Raw genomic sequence first — 16,491 nt, 5'->3', positions numbered from 1 at the left:
ACATTGGATGCTGAGCCACATAAGGAGACATTAGACCAAAAGGAAACTCAAAGTGTTAAACTGTGGGGAGCATTTAAAAAGTGGAAAGTGAGGTGGAGAGGTTTAGGGAGAGAGTTTAAGGTTTCAATAGTTGAAGACACAGCCCCCAATACTGGAGCAATAAAAGTCAAGGATGTGGAGGGGGCCTGGTTAGATTAACTGCGCTTTAATATAATTCACTGTACATAAAAAATAATGACAGTATTTTAAGAGATCGGATATGGTGTGACTTCTTCCTTCCTAAGTAATAACTTTCTAGTTGCAATGTTTCTGTCTTTACCTTTTCTAATAGAAATGTGTATGCATTCTAAAGCATCATATTTATTATTTTACTAGAACTTGCCACCAGAAAAAAAAGGTCTCCCTGATATTTTTAAGATATTGCTAATGCAGAGTGATCAAAGGAAAATTCCTGCAGACTTAGTAATTGGATAGTAATATTCACTTACAGGGCTGTGACCAATTGTTGGAAGAGTGCTGACATGAGATAATGATAGTTTGGGAGTGGAATAGTAGGCACATTGAAAATTTAATTTATATGATGTATGGTCCCTCTGAGGCCTGTGGAGAAGGGGATGTGCTAAGAACTAAGATTCCTTTAGCTATGGGGCCACATGGGGGAGAGGTTTTGTGTGGGAGAAATCGCAGACAGTTCTTGGTCAGATCAAAATGCATTCGCAATACAGATAATAATGGACAGATCTAAAATAGTTTGAGAGGAAGCATAAAGTTTGAACTGACTTACCAGCAGGATCCATCTAAATATTTTATTCTGAATATAGCATCCAATGTGAATCCACAGCAGACACAACTAGAATGAGTCTATCTTTATCATCACTACTAAGGCATAACAGTATATGGTAACAGGAGTTTCATTGGAAAAGGCAAGAGGTTTGTCTTCAGTTAAATCCTTTAACATTAGGGAAATTTTGGGAGTGAGATTTATCATTAAAAAAGTCAGACAGAATTAAAGCTCCTTTTATAGAAAGCTGTGTTTATTTTATTAAGTAGTTTATATATTTAACAAAATTACAGTTTAGTTTGTACAAATGAGACACAGTAAATTTGTTTTACATTACATAAATCTATTACCTTCACAGAGTAACATTAATATATCCATCAAACTGCCTTCCTAATTATGTCATGAGTACATTGTGGAAATGACTTGCAATGAGAACATATAGCCATTGCTAAATTTCTATTATATTATGGGATATGAATATTTTGTTTAAAAGATAGGTGTTTTTAATGAGAATAGTTCTCAAGCTGTGCAACTGTTTAGCCAAGTGTTGAAGATTTCTAAAATGTTATCAACTCAATCCTGTTTCGACAAATTTGTCTAGACATGTCAAGCTATATTCATCCACCATACTGTCTTTATATTCATCATTAAAGAGCATACCCTAATTAAGGGACTTAAGAAATAATGTTTAACTTTAACATCCATGTGCTAGTGATGTGATGATTCAGAGCAATGTGACATAGAGGAATTGAATGGGATAAGATTCATTAATCTGCTTGGTACATGGCACACTCCCAATTTTGGCTGGACTGTCACAACTTATGTAGTGAACATATCCATGATCTTTTATTAGAATCACAGAGTCATACAGCATGGAAACAGACCCTTCGCTCCAACAAGTCCACGCCAATCATGTTTCCAAACCAAACTAGTCCCACCTGCCTGTGCTTGGCCCACATCTCTCCAAACCTTTCCTATTCATGAACTTATCCAAAAGTCTTATAAATGTTGTAACTGTACCTGCATCCACCACTTTCTCTAGCAGTTCTTTCGACAGGTGAACCACTCTCTGTGTAAAAACATTGCCCCTCAAGTGCATTTTAAATCTTTCTCCTCTCACCTTAAAAATTTGCCCCCTAGTTTTAAACTCTCCCACCCTAGGAAAAGGACCCTTGTCATTCACCTTATCTGTGCCCCTCATGATTTTATAAATCTCAATAAGGTCACCCCTCAACCTTCCACACTCCAGTGAAAAAAGTCCCAGTCTTTCCAGTCTATTTTTATATCTCAAACGTTCTATTCCTGGCAACATCCTGGTAATTTTTTCTGAACCCTGTTCAATTTAGTAATATCCTTCTCATAACATGGCAACTAGAACTGCACACAATACTCCAGAAAAGGCCTCACCAATGTCCTGTACAACCTCAACATTATTTCCCAACTCCTATACTCAAAGATCTGAGTAGTAAAGGGAAGCATGCTAAGCATCTTCTTAACCACCCTGTCTACCTGTGATACAAATTTCAAAGAATTATCTACCTGAACCCCTAGGTCTCTATAACATTACCCAGGCCCTACCATTAAATTGTATAAGTCCTGTCCTTGTTTGTATTATATACATTGCATTTATCCAAATTAAACTCCATATGCCACTCCTCATCCCATTGACCCAATTGATCAAGATCTCTTTGTAATCTTAGATAACCTTCTTCACTGTACACTATACCACCAATTTTGGTGTCATCTTCAAACTTACTGACCATGCCTCCTATATTATCATCCAAATCATTTATATAAATGGCAAAAAAAAGTAGACGCAGTACTGGCCTTTGTGGAACACCACTGGTCTCAGGCCTCCAATCCAAAAAACAACTCTCCACCATCATCCTCTGTCTCCTATGATCAAGCCAATTTTGTACCCAGTTGGCAAGCTCATTCTGAATCCCATATGATCTAACTTTATTATTTATTCATTCATGGGTTGAGGGTGTCACTTGTTATGCAGCATTTGTTACCCATCCCTAATTGCCCAGAGGGCAGTTAAGAGTCAACCACATTGCTGTGGGTCTGGAGTCACATGTAGGCCAGACCAGGTAAGAATGGCAGTTTCCTTCCCTAAAGGGCATTAGTGAACCAGATGGGTTTTTCCAATAATCAACAATAGATTCACGGTCATTATTAGATTCCTAATTCCAGATATTTATTGAATTCAAATTCCGCCATCTGCCATGGCAGGATTTGAACCTGGGTCTTCAGAACGTTACCTGGGTCATTAATTAGGCTACCATGCAGAACCTTGTTAAAGGCTTTACTAAAGTCCAAGTAAACAATGTCTACCGCTCTGTCCTTGTCAATCTTTTTGGTTCCTCCATTAAAAAAACTCAATCAAGTTTGTGAGACACAATTTTCCTCGCACAAAACCATTCTGTGGGAAAAGCAGAGCGCTGAAGAATGCATTGTCTTGCACACTTCTTAGAGGCAAGATTACAGCAACATTAGCTCAATCCTTGTAGCAGCTGATCTGTCAGCTCTCTCAGATGCAGGCCGATACATGGTCCAGGAGACCCAACAAAGGGAGAGACGTCAAAATGAATATCAATGAGAGTAAACTTCCCACTTTGTCCCTTAGCTATTTTTACATCTCTTTTCAGAATAAAACAAAAAGCTGGATGAAAAATAAATGTTTCTGACATCATCAGAGGATTTAGCTGGGAGATGCAACTCATCCCGATTGTGTGATGCAGCCAAATTAATGTCAGAAAAGATGGTCATTAATTTAGGAGATGTGCAATTAATTTAATGATGTTATTTCAAAAGCGCACATTAATTCATCTCCCTCATCTGTCTCCTTGAAGCCAGCATTTCAATTACAGTACCAGTATTTAACATTTAAATGGAACATTAAAAATAAAAACAGAAAAACTTAGAATAATATCAATCAGCTGATTAATTCAGTTTAGGTCTGTAAAAACATTAGTTTTCAATGTGGGCATTGCTATGGCCCCAGACCAGGCCATCAAATTCTTTGTTATGATCCCAAACATCTGGTTCGGGGCCAATCACCTTTATTTTTAAAGTAGAGAAAAGGTGAGACCCAGGGGATTTATTAAGAAAATAAAGTCACACTTTTACACAATTTTGTCAAAGTTTACTCTACAATGTTAAGACAGTAATACAGACTGTTCTAAAGAAGAATCATATCAGAATGTCAATTCTGTTTCTCTCTGCACAGATGCTTTCAGACCTGCTGAGATTCTCCAGCATTTTCTCTGTGTTTGTTTAGTACTTGGCTAAGATAGTAAGTGTGCTTATGGAACTGAAGACATCAGTGACATGTAAGAGACATTCCTTGAGCAATGTCTCCACCATATTCTCTGGTTTCAATGGGAAGACCATCAAACAAAAGATTGTTTTCTTCTTCAATTAGCTCCAGAAACATTCAAGCACTACCCCTGCAAAATCAGCTATGGTGGACTGGGCACTGAGTCTGGATGCTGAAATGTGTCTCCCCACCAGGTCCAATTTCCTTAAATCTCAAGTGTCCAGGGTTTGAGGAGAGAACAAAGGAAACCACCACAAAGACACTCTAAATGTCCCCTTGAAGCATGGCAGCATTGACATTAATGCTTACTACAAATTGTTTAAAATGGCAACAATCCATCGAGTAACCTCATGTGTTGTGTCCAAACCCTATAATGATGAGGTCAAACAGCTGTGAGAAGGGAAGAAAAAGAAGAAAATACTGCTGACTGGAAGCCCCTACCTCATGGGAAGTCTTGCTCCATGTGTCCAAAGATCTCAGACTCAAGAATTAGTCTGTTCTATCATGTGAAAACCCACAGCAGAAACACACAAACATGGATACACATTGTCCTCAAATTGAGGGATACTCAATGACATACAACAACAGCGAAATTCGTGGTACCATGTCCCAATGTGAGACTGGAGAAAATTTGAGAAAATTGGGAGGGTGGATTGAAATTACTGGAGAAATTTGTGAACACAATGTCACAAATGTTAAATATAGGGTCTTGCTCGATTACTGGGCTGAAAAGGGTGTCGGGAATTGGACACACTGTTAAATTCACAATCTGCACTCTGTGCCAGGAGTAGTGTTTCCAAAAAGATACCCCGGGGTTTCTGTAATTACACATCACCTGCATGTGCTCACAATGAAAATCTTTGCTCTTAAGATTTGTTTATGCACTCAGGTGGCTGCAGTTAGCAGCCTGGATACTGCAAAGGTAAATATGTCGTGATTAGTTCTCCATTGCAGTCAAAGTGACCTTAGAAAGTTGGTACAGCAAGGTCACTTACTGAGCCAAGCAACAGTGACTTGAGAAGTAATGTGACTGGCAAGGTTTCACATCGCAGGAGAAGAAATGTTTTCCCTTAGAGAGTTGCATAACTCTGGAACTCTGCTTCAGAGGTCGGTGGAAGTGGGATCACTGAATGACTTTTCAGGCAGAGGTAGATAGATTCATGTTCGGCAAGGGAATCAAAATTTATCATGGGCAGATGGGAATATGGAATTTTAAACACCAACAGATCAGCTCAAATCATATTGAATGCTAGAGCAGGCTTGAAAAGCCAAATAGCCTACCATTGCTCCTAATTTGTTTGTTCAAAGATAGAAGAAGTGCCACAATCAATGACATCCTCTCTGTACAGTTCATTCTAGATTGTTTATTGGATCCTCAGGTTACAAATCGTGTCCTTACTGAATTCAGCAGGGTGATTTTATCACATACAAAACAAATGAGTTTGGGTAGGGTATGATAATTAAACCTTTTGCATTTCAAATTTGAACGTAACCTGCCTCAAGCCCATGTACTTCTGTTTTTAAGGGGTCAAGATAGACGATCAACTCACTGTCAAGATATGACTCACTTGTTTGAACATGTAAGTGAAGCTACATGCCTCTAATTTTATCTCTCTTTCAATTTTATTGCATGTCAATCAAATTTCCTGGGTTTCAGGAAAACTGGTTGCTAAAGTCAACTGCTGCTTGGAAGAGACAAGTGTCTTTTCATCATGGAAAGTGTGTTCATCACTCCAGCCTCTTCAAACCAACCTGCTTCCCTCCCATGGTAAGACCTTTACCATTATGGAATGCCTCCAACAATTAGACCTACCAGGAATTGGACCTCCTCATGCAGAGTGTCGTCTGCAATCATGGACAGCCATTTTATCACTACTCCCAATAATCCCACCTGCCTGGCTCCACCCAACCCCAAGCAGTCCTATGTCAACTCTCAAAATCATGCTGCTCCTACCTCAACCGACCCAGATCTCCAGCTTGAGGAGCCAAAAACTGACCTCCTCCTGGGCTAGGACTTATTGAGCCACAGAGTCTTAAAGCATGGAAACAGACCCTTTGGTCCCAATGGTCCATGCCACCCTAGTTTCTAAAACTAAACTAGTCCCATTTGGCTGCAACTGGCCCATCTCCTTCTAAAACTTTCCTATTCATGTATCTGTCCAAATGTTTTTTTAAATGTTGTAATTGTACCTGCATCTACCACTTCCCTGGCACTTCATTCCATATATGAACCCACTTCTGCATGAAAAGGTTGCCTCTCAGGTCCCTTTTAAAATCTTTCTCCTCTCATCTTAAAATTATGAACTCCCCAACCCGAGGGAAAAGACCTTTGCTATTCACCTCATCTATGCCCCTCATGATTTTATAAATCTCTATAAGGTCACTGCTCAACCTATGGCTCAATAAGCCCTAGCCCAGGAGGAGGTCAGTTTTCTGCTAATTTCACTTACTCTGTTTATATTATTATAATATATTAATAATTTTAGATAAATATATTCTGTCTGTGTATGCGTACAAGAAAGATGATCTGGTTTCAGTGAAAAAAGTTCCAGCTTATCCAGACTCTTTATAATTCAAGCCCCCCAGTCCCAGTAACATGTTAGTTAATCTTTTCTGCACAGTCTCCAATTTAGTATCATTCCTACAGCAGGGCAACCAGAACTGACTTCAGCTCCCCACATAGGGAGCAATACCTGATAGTCAGCCTGGCTTTCAGATGGGTAAGGAAGCTGCAAAAATGGACACGTGTATGTTGAAGAAAGCCCAGAATTCCAAAACCCCTCCACCCCTGCTAGGGAATCTTGCCCCTGTAAATATTGGTGCCTAATATTGGACCCCATATGCAAACCCATACAGATCAAAACCAGAAATGACAGTACTCACCGTAACGGACCGGACAGTATAAATTCCAAGTGGAGTAGAATAACATCGCTTCATCGGAGGCTCCACTGATGATGTCACCTAGCACGGTGACAAAATGTCTGAATAAAAACAAGCCAGCTCGGCGAGCAAGTCAACAACCTCATCGGAGCCTAACTCTCTGTAAATTGTGTCAGATCAATGTCTATACGTCCTGCGCCTGATTGTCCCCTGAATGAAGCTATACCCCTTTCATTCTCAAGGGTAATCAAGGATAGGCAATAATTGCTGGCTTAGCCAGCAACATTGCCATTCCATGCATGAGAAAATATTTCCTGCTGGAAACAAACAGTTTCTCAGAACAGTGACAATGGGCTGGACCTTCCTTTTCTCCCTCACTCTCACTCTAACTCAGTTACTGGACCTGCTTCTTACCAAGGCTCATGGTCAATCACTTTGTTAATATCTGTAACATCTTTCTCATTCACTATCACCCATCCCACCGTGTGACACCCCTGCTCCTAATGCCTTGTAAGGACAGAATCCTGACTCTAACCGTCGCAGGAGCTGACCAACTGTTTCCAGGCCCCTGGACAGCTTTCAGAGGCTGCCTTTCACTTACTTAGCTAGGACCCCCTGTGCAAAGATATTCCACCCTGACTTGACTGAGGCCTGCTGATAACCATGAGAAGCTTCTTGATTTTGTGTCTGCTTTAAACACCAAAACAATCCTACAGTACAGTCAGCCTGGTAACTCTGGCTGAGGAGCAAAGTAAGGCAGGGATCCTATGAGTGTCCAGGGAGGCTCAGAGTGAGTGAGTGCTATGACAGTGAATGAAGATCCTCGAGATAATGCCTGATCCAGTCTATGAGCTGGGTGTTTGTTCCTGAGTGCACAGTGTCTTTACTGCAGCATTACAATGAGAGTTGCTGGTGTAGCCCGAGGCACAGTATCGTATTGAATTGCAGAAGTGTCCTGTCAGTGGATCAGATATTTGCCATAAGGGGTTTTAGAGTCTCATATATAAATGTCCATGGAAGTAGGGTGCATGTGGCTAGTGCCCATGGAGTGTGCCCTGTAATGTTGGTGCCCAATGCCCAACATGGAGGTTCTTTGGAGCAAGCAGCGAGCTGAAATTGCCAGGCATTCGCTCTGAGTTCCCTGTTGAGAATTCTTGAAGTCTAACTTGTTTGGCACATTAGATAAAGTATGAAGCGGAATATTACTGAGACAAGTTTTGTTGTTAATAAGACATTTAACAAGTTATAATCCCCTTTAATTGGGAACTTTTTAATTGACAATGTTGTAAGTCGAGTTACTAAATAAAGGTATAGTAGACATCCACGTAATATCTGTAAGAAAGCAATAATAAACAAGAGGAATCCATGTCTGCGAACAGAGTGTTAGTACAAACACATGCTGCATAGATTTACCTTGTAATTTCCTCAGCCCAGAGATAGTGTAGCCAAAAACACCATGCACCAAAGTGAACTGACCATTATCCCACAGTAGGTGGATGACAGGGTCCGGGAGTTTGAATGGTCTCTGAAGTGGCCAGAAAGAATGTTGAGTGCAAGAAACAAGCACCAAAAATCTCCTTTACATTTTAGGTACAGTACAACATTGGCATGTGGCCCGGCAATTGCTCATTCACTAACATGCAAAATGTATGATGGATATGTTGCTGTGTGATACACTAAATAGGTGAAGTACATTGCACAATACAAACCAGGCTGATGTACAGCAGAATACACTTTTACCTTACTTAAATGTGTTTCTTTGCACTGTAGTGTTGTCTTGGCCTGTTTGGAGGTTTGTGCATTCCCTCTGATGCCTTGACTTCATTTCTGCATATTCATAGCAGAACCCAATGAAACAAAATAGAAACAAATTATCTTCCAGCCCTCAGGATTGTTTAAGAAGGCTCTGTAATGGATACAAAGGTTGATGAATTAGTCCATACACAATCCAGACTCTAAATCATAAATTCTATTTTTATTTGAAAACCACTGTTGTTTAACCCAAAACATTGCTTAAAGGATCAAAAAAGATTTTCTTTTCAATTTTGTTCCCTCATCTCCCCTCATCAAGGCATTTACTGTTGCTGTCAGGAAGTTTCACAAATACCAACAACCCTCTAGTACCTTAGCTGTTGTTCATCTGTAAACTTGGACAATGAGTATTGGGAGGTTTTAATGCAGACAAATTAATCCAACCGTCACCCAGAGCTCCTGTACTCACACTTGCCGGAAGAAATCCCTGCATATTGAACAGGACTGAGAAACTTGGCTAAGTTTATCCCTCACCAGCAAATGGCTGCTGAGACCAGTTTAGGATACTGAAATAACTGTACAGAGGTGGTATCCCGTCACCAGGTCACCCTTTATTTACTCATGCACAGTACACTGGCTGCAGACAGCCAGTTCGGAGTCAGACAGCATTCATGGACAGTGCAAGCTAACATTTGAGTCTAGCTACTCTTCATCAGCTTTGATGAAGTGTAATCTAGACTCGAAACTTGCTTGCTCTCTCCCTGAATGCTGCCTGACCTGCTGTGATCTCCAGCATTTGTTGTTTTCAGTACAGATTCCAACATCTGCAGTAATTTACTCTTACAGCTCCTAAACTGAGGTGATTCTAAACTCCCTGTTTATATTTGTCAGCCAGGACTTCCTGATTGGCTCATAGAAACAACCCCTATCAAGGATCTCATAGTCAATGAGATCCACCTGGTGCCAATCACAGATAGAAACTGCTTCGATTATTGAAATGAAGAATTTGAATTTATATCTTCAGTGCACACTAAAGGATTTCATAGTTTTGATGAGTAATCATGTTTTTTTAGCAAATTCAGTGATTAATTTGCACACAAGCAAGATAGCACAAAAATAATCAGGTAAATAATCAGTTAACCTTTTATTTCTTCATGGCATGAGTTAAGAGATAACAACAATGCATTTGCTATTCTTCAATTAATGGAACCTCTGAGATCAAAAATACAGTTTTAGCACCTCATCTTCTATAAGACCTGGAGTTTGGTTTGAATCCATAACCCTCTGATTTGGAAACACAAGCATTACTTATCACTGAGCATAGCTGGATTTGGGTGATTTTGCACAGACTATAAATCAAAATCATGGCCTTCTGGTGTAGGTGCTTTTAGACTATCCCATGCACCAAACTATTTTCGAGAGAGAAAATGATTCTTCGTCATGATCAAGGCCAATTCTTTTCTGACATGCTTACAAATGGGAATTTATGTCGGGGTCTTTAAACCAAGCACTGCCTTTCACCTCAGTTGTAACATTCTATTTTACTTCAAATGCTCAGCAACCTTTTCACTTCTACTGACTCCTCAGAGTTGTAAGTTCCAGATGAGGCAAATTATCCTGTGTTCAAGGTCTCAATATATTAAATCACCTCCCAATCCAATTTAATCTTTTCAGATGCATGTCATGCTTTAAGTTAATTCTCTGGCTTGGAAAACAACTTAATGACTATATTATGATCATGACGAAGTGTAATCATTACAAAGAAAGCAACTTGTTGTCACCCATAACAAGATTCCAGTATGACAATTGATTCCTCCCATTTTAAGCACTATGAAGAAACCTACACTAATCACACAATTTTTCAAGTTTTATTTCTCCATTTCACCTTTTTCTCCACTCTATTAAGCACTGGCTGTCACTGGGACACAGATCCACAGAAGCTGTCTTGTATTATGCCCAAGAGTTTTTCTGCATGTAAGCTACACTTAATAGGTCTCTAAATAGCATTGAGTCACTTCACCAAAGGTGATAAGGTATTGTCTGCACCGTCCTCTATTTCAAAGTACACATAATTCAAGTATGGGCCTAAATGTGGTCAGGTTATTCAACTATGGCAGCATCACAATTCAGTTCAATCTTATCTTCATCTCACGTTCACCCATGTATTTGCCAGCATCAATAACTAAATAACAATCAGAAGAAGAAGCCCTCTCTGATTTATCCCCTTCACTTAACGTTGACAGCAATTGCAGATTTCTGCTATCTACCCACTGATAGTATTTAAGTCACCTCAGAAGAGGATTCAAACACTGGACCTTCCTCATCATTTTATAGCTCATCGAGCCAAAGAGGAACTACATGATTGAAGTATCAACAATTATAATTTTTAAAGGACAGATGAGAGCTCAGGTGCCATAGGGCAGTTGAGCATAGGACTTAACAAATTATTCAGTGAGTTGCTGATCTCAGCCACGCAATCATGAGTTCAATAGACAGGAGTGCCATTCACTTTGGCAAGTGGACACCTGTTATTCAGAAGTGTTCTTGTGCTCCTCTTAGTGGTCAGCTGTAAAGCACATCTCCTGTAGCCTGACAGATGTATCCGACTTATCCTGAGCAGGATAACTGGCACAACCTAAAGCTGAACAGATAAAAAGCAAAACATCTTGTTAAACAAACAAGTACCCTAATAATCCCCAACATCCTTATCCAAGGTCATTCACCAGCCACTTTGTAAAGCTCACACATCATCACTCTGTACTATTGACAATCCATCCTGTATACTATACACCATGAATGTAATGTATAGCAATATGTTGTAACCAAAGATCAATCACAATGTTTAATGAAACATATAATTCCTCATCAAAAGACTTTGCAACACACTGATGCATTAGTGCCTCTGGCACAGAATGATCACACATCATTTCTCAGTAGTCTGGGGGATTTGGGTGCAGGGAAGAGCAATTAGATACTGAGCTTATAAAACATGCACCTCTCAACACCCTATGTAAGGGCAGAACATCAGCTCCCAGCGAACAGATTATTTGCTGTTTACAGTCAGAGAACAATGTGTAATGTAGAGGCATGTGAAACAACAGGAGTACAAACAGGAGGTTAGAAAACAGGAGATGGAGAACAACTAGCTGCATACATTTTAATTTATTATTCCTTTAATTACTTTATTGTATTCTGAAACAAGAGTTCCATTGCAGCCAATTATTCTCTACAGACCCCACTCTAATCTAATAGACAGGGCCTGTACTCATTTACAAAATATCATGTAATGTTATTTGTGATCTCAAGATATGTTATAAAAATTACACTAAGTTTGAGGATTCCAAAGTGGAAACACTAAATGCAATTCACCAGACCTTTCATTCCAAAATCTCAAAAATAAAATGGATTGAAAATCTGGCAGTAGCTAGTCACAGTGTGATTAACGATGGAATGGTTATTATAATTACAGTCCGCGTTCCTCCCCATTTTAGCCCCTCTATCAAGAATGCAATCACTGTTTCCAATTTTATGCCAGGTAACTAATTCTGAATCTCATGGTTTCCAATATAATCCCAAGGCTAAAGGGAGATGAATGAATGGGTTGAGCTTGTTTCAGTTTCCCTACTTCACTAATTTTCTCTCTAACCATCTTATACTTGAAAAAGCCTCCTACTCCACTCAGTGCCTTGATGAAATGTTTTTTTTTATTTTTGGTCAAATCATATGACACTATTTGAAGCAAACAGAGAGTGATTACCCTGGTTTCCTGACTAACTCTCTTTTTCAATCAATGCACAATATATCCTGCACAGATAGAAGCCATTGTGGTGTGTATGCACCACACAAACCTCCTTCCACCTGTCTTTGCCTCACCCTAACAGCCCACCCTTCTATTCCTCTCTCTCTGAAATACCTATCTAGCTTCTACTTAAATGTACCTATGCTATTCAACTCATGGTAGCGACTTCTATATTCTTACCATCTCTGGGCATATCCTGAATTCCCTATTGGATTTATTAGTGACTAGCTTACAGTTATCACCTATGATCTGCTCTGTAATCATTGTCTTTGCCATGGAGGAGACAGTGAGGTTGTGCTAATGTCACTCACACCAGCTGGTGGAATTCAAATTCAATTGATAAATCTGGAATTGAAAACTAGTCTTGGTAACAGTGAGCATGAGGCTATCATCGATTCTCATTAAAAAAAATCTGGTTCACTGATATCCTTCAGGGAAGGAAATCTATCATCCTCACCAGGTCTGGCCTAATGTGATTCCAGACCTGCCCTCTGAGCTGACCTAGCAAAAGCCATTCATGTAGAAAATAAATGCAGGCCTTGCAGTTGAAGCTGACACCCAATAAAATAGTAAACTTGAACAACTCCCTTTCCTAAACTTAAAGTCCTCCAGCAGATTATCGCTCAATCTCCTCTATTTTAAAAGGAGGAGCTCTAGTTTGTTCAGTCTTTCCTGATGGTTATGTCCATTCATTGGGGTTTAGAAGAATGAGAGGGGGATTCACATAGAAACCTATAAAATTCTGGCAGGACTAGACAGGGTAAATGCAGGAAAGAAGATCCCAATGACCAGGGAGTCATTGTCTCCCTACAGTCAGAAAGAGGCCATTCGACCCATCAAGTCTGCACTGACCCTTTGAAGACCATCCCACCCAGACCCACACCCCAATCTTATCACCTTAATCCTGCATTTCCCATGACTAATCCACCTACACTGCTCTTCCCTGGCCACTATGGGGCAATTTAGCATGGTCAATCCACCAGACCTGCACATCTTTGGACTGTGGGAGTAAACAAAAGCACCCAGCAGAAAACCATGCAGACACAGGGAGAATATGCAAACTCCACACTGATAGTCAGCTGAGGCTAGAATTGAACCTGGGTCCCTGGTGCTATGAGCCCGGAGCCAAGGGTCACACTAAGGATACAGGGTAGGCCATTGAGGACTGAAATGATGAGAAGGTTCCTCACCCAGAGAGTGGTGAGCCTGTGGAATTCTCTGCCATAGAAAGTAGTTGATGGCCAAATGTTGACTGTTTTTAAGAGGGAGTTGGTTATGGGTCGTGGGCTAAAGGGATCAAGGGTACAGGGAGAATGCAGGAACAGAGGATTGAGTTGGATCATCAGCCATGATCATATTGAATGGTGGAGCAGATTTGAAGGGTGGAATGGCCTACTACTGTTCCTGCTTTATTTGTTTCCAATCTCTCAAAAAGACTAATTGGTCGTAGATCATGTCGTTGTTTAATGTGAAGTTGCTACGCAGAGTTTCTGTCGAGGTTACCTACACTACAATCACCCTGCTCTCTAAAAACTGATCATTATGTGATGCGGTTTGAGACAATTTGATGATACAATAACATTCCACAAAAATGGAAATACTTATTTACTTCTTATTCACATTGCTGTGGTTGGCAACGTGAAGTGTCTTCTGCCATTCTGCACAAGCTGCAACACAGCACCTTGAGAAATTCTGAGCTACCCTTTGTTGAGGATTTCCAACCACTTGTTATGTTTGAGAATGCAGCTTTATATAGCAATGCGTCCAAAATAGGAATTGCAAATGAAACCAGAGAGAAGCAGGACCAGTTTTTATGGATTCCACTTGGATTTAGAATTTACCTGAGATAATGAGTAGCTAGTGGCATTTACAAGGGAGGCACCTCCTTAGAAACTATTTCACAGAGAACATTCTTCAATGTAATACATCATTTTGGCATTGGTATCTGTTTATCTTCCACAAAATATATCTGTTCCTTTTAATTTTATCTGACATAAACAGATCTTTGTTTAAGGTTGTGAATCCTTGAATCACTTTAGAAAGGTAAATGATATATTAGCAATATTTGCCTATATTTTAAGGCATTGATTGATGCTGGAATATAGGCCCGCAAGTGTTGGTCCTCATCTGCAACTTTACCATAAGGTGCTGTAAGACTGTTCTACCCCAGGATTTATCTAGCTGAGGGTAATTCTGTCTTCACCCAACATACACACTGTTCTGTACTTTCTAGCAAAGCCTAGTGATCAGCTGTGAGATTTAGCCTGAATGATAGTCTCCCTCCCTAACTTGAGGATGGTGAGATCAGATATAACATTCCACCTGCCTGCTCTGGAGAGCAATGAACCTGACATGGTCTGGCGAAACAAAGACCCAAGGGTCCCGACCTGAAACGTCAACTTTCCTGCTCCGCTGATGCTGCCTGGTCTGCTGTGTTCCTCCAGCTCCACACTGTGTTCTCTCTTCTTATCGATATGGCTTTGTTATACATATGTCAGTAACCTCAGTCACTAAACAATCAGGGGCAGGGTTAATTGTTTGTGGAGCTTTCTTAATGCGATAGAGAATAAATATTGAGTCTCACAGGCTGGCTAAAAAATTAACAACCCTGTGACATTGGATATAGATGCCCATGTTCACAATGCAATGTAAATGACACAGAATTCACTTGAAGTGTTTGAGTACTAAGTCTGCATTACAGCACTGGAATTTAACAAAGAAAAGGTGAGCCCAGAACAGAGAAAGAAACAGAGAGAGAGAGTGAAAGAGAAAGTAAGACAGAAAGCTCTTTGTTAGAGATAGTGGGAACTGCCGATGCTCGAGTCTGAGATAACAAGGTGTCAAGTTGGATGAACACAGCAGGCCAGGCAGCATCATAGGAGCAGGAAAGCTGACGTTTTGGGTCTGGACCCTTCTTCAGAAAATACTCTTTGTTAGGCTGCTTATGGCTTCAGAATGTCTCAAAGCACATTACAAATTAACTTTTGAAATGCAGTTACTGTTGTAAAGTGGGAAAATGCAACAACCAGTTAATGCACTCCCTGATTGATCAGATGATAAGTTTCAGCAATGTTAATAGGGGAATAAGTATTGCAGGATCTCGGCCTCTTTGAATAGTGCCTTGGGATCTTTTGACACAAACTGAGAGGGCAGAAAAGATTTATAAGCTCATCTGAAAGACAGCACCTCTGACAGTGCAGCACTCTTCCAGTACTTCACTGAAGTATCAGATATTATGTCAAGTCTCAGGAGTAAGACTTGGAACAACAATCCTCTGACACAAAGATGAGAGTGAATTACTGCTTCGAGATTAAGTTTACATTCTGCTACACAGTCTGCCATTTATGACTCTGAAATGAGACATATCTGATTGATAAAACTGGTTTCATATTGCCATCATGAAGATTGTCTTTTCATGTTAATTGCAGTTCTGTTTCTATATAATTATCCAATAATATCACACAGTGTTTTAATCTTCATCAACGTGAATCCTCTTCTTTGCTATACTGTGGGTTTCTATAAAATACCAATCCTCGGACTGCGTGTAGTTCATTATATTATGCAATTCCTCTCGCTTTGCCTAGGGTTTTTATTTTAGACAAATCCCTGAGAAAGCAGATGAACTGCAGGATGCAATCCTTAAAACAAGAACAAGAACATGTAATTATGTGAGTCTTTGACATAATATAACATCCGAAGGTGCTTCACAGGATCATTGTAAGACTAAGCATGGCACTGATTTAATAAGAAGATATTAGATTAGCTGAGGTAGCTCTTAAAGGAGAAAGGTGAGGTAGTGAAGCAGAGAGATGTAAGGAAGGCATTCCTGATCTTGGGGCACAAGCAACTGAGTGCTGTCAGCAATGGTGGAGGCGTTGTGTGACTGGAAGAGTTTGCACAATAAGGGATAAGGGCCTGAAGGGATTTTTAAACAAAGATGAGAATGTAAGGCACATA

Source organism: Rhincodon typus, chromosome 32 (genome assembly GCF_021869965.1).
Source record: "Rhincodon typus isolate 14 chromosome 32, sRhiTyp1.1, whole genome shotgun sequence".
Taxonomy (NCBI): domain Eukaryota; kingdom Metazoa; phylum Chordata; class Chondrichthyes; order Orectolobiformes; family Rhincodontidae; genus Rhincodon; species Rhincodon typus.
This window is presented reverse-complemented; position numbering follows the sequence as displayed.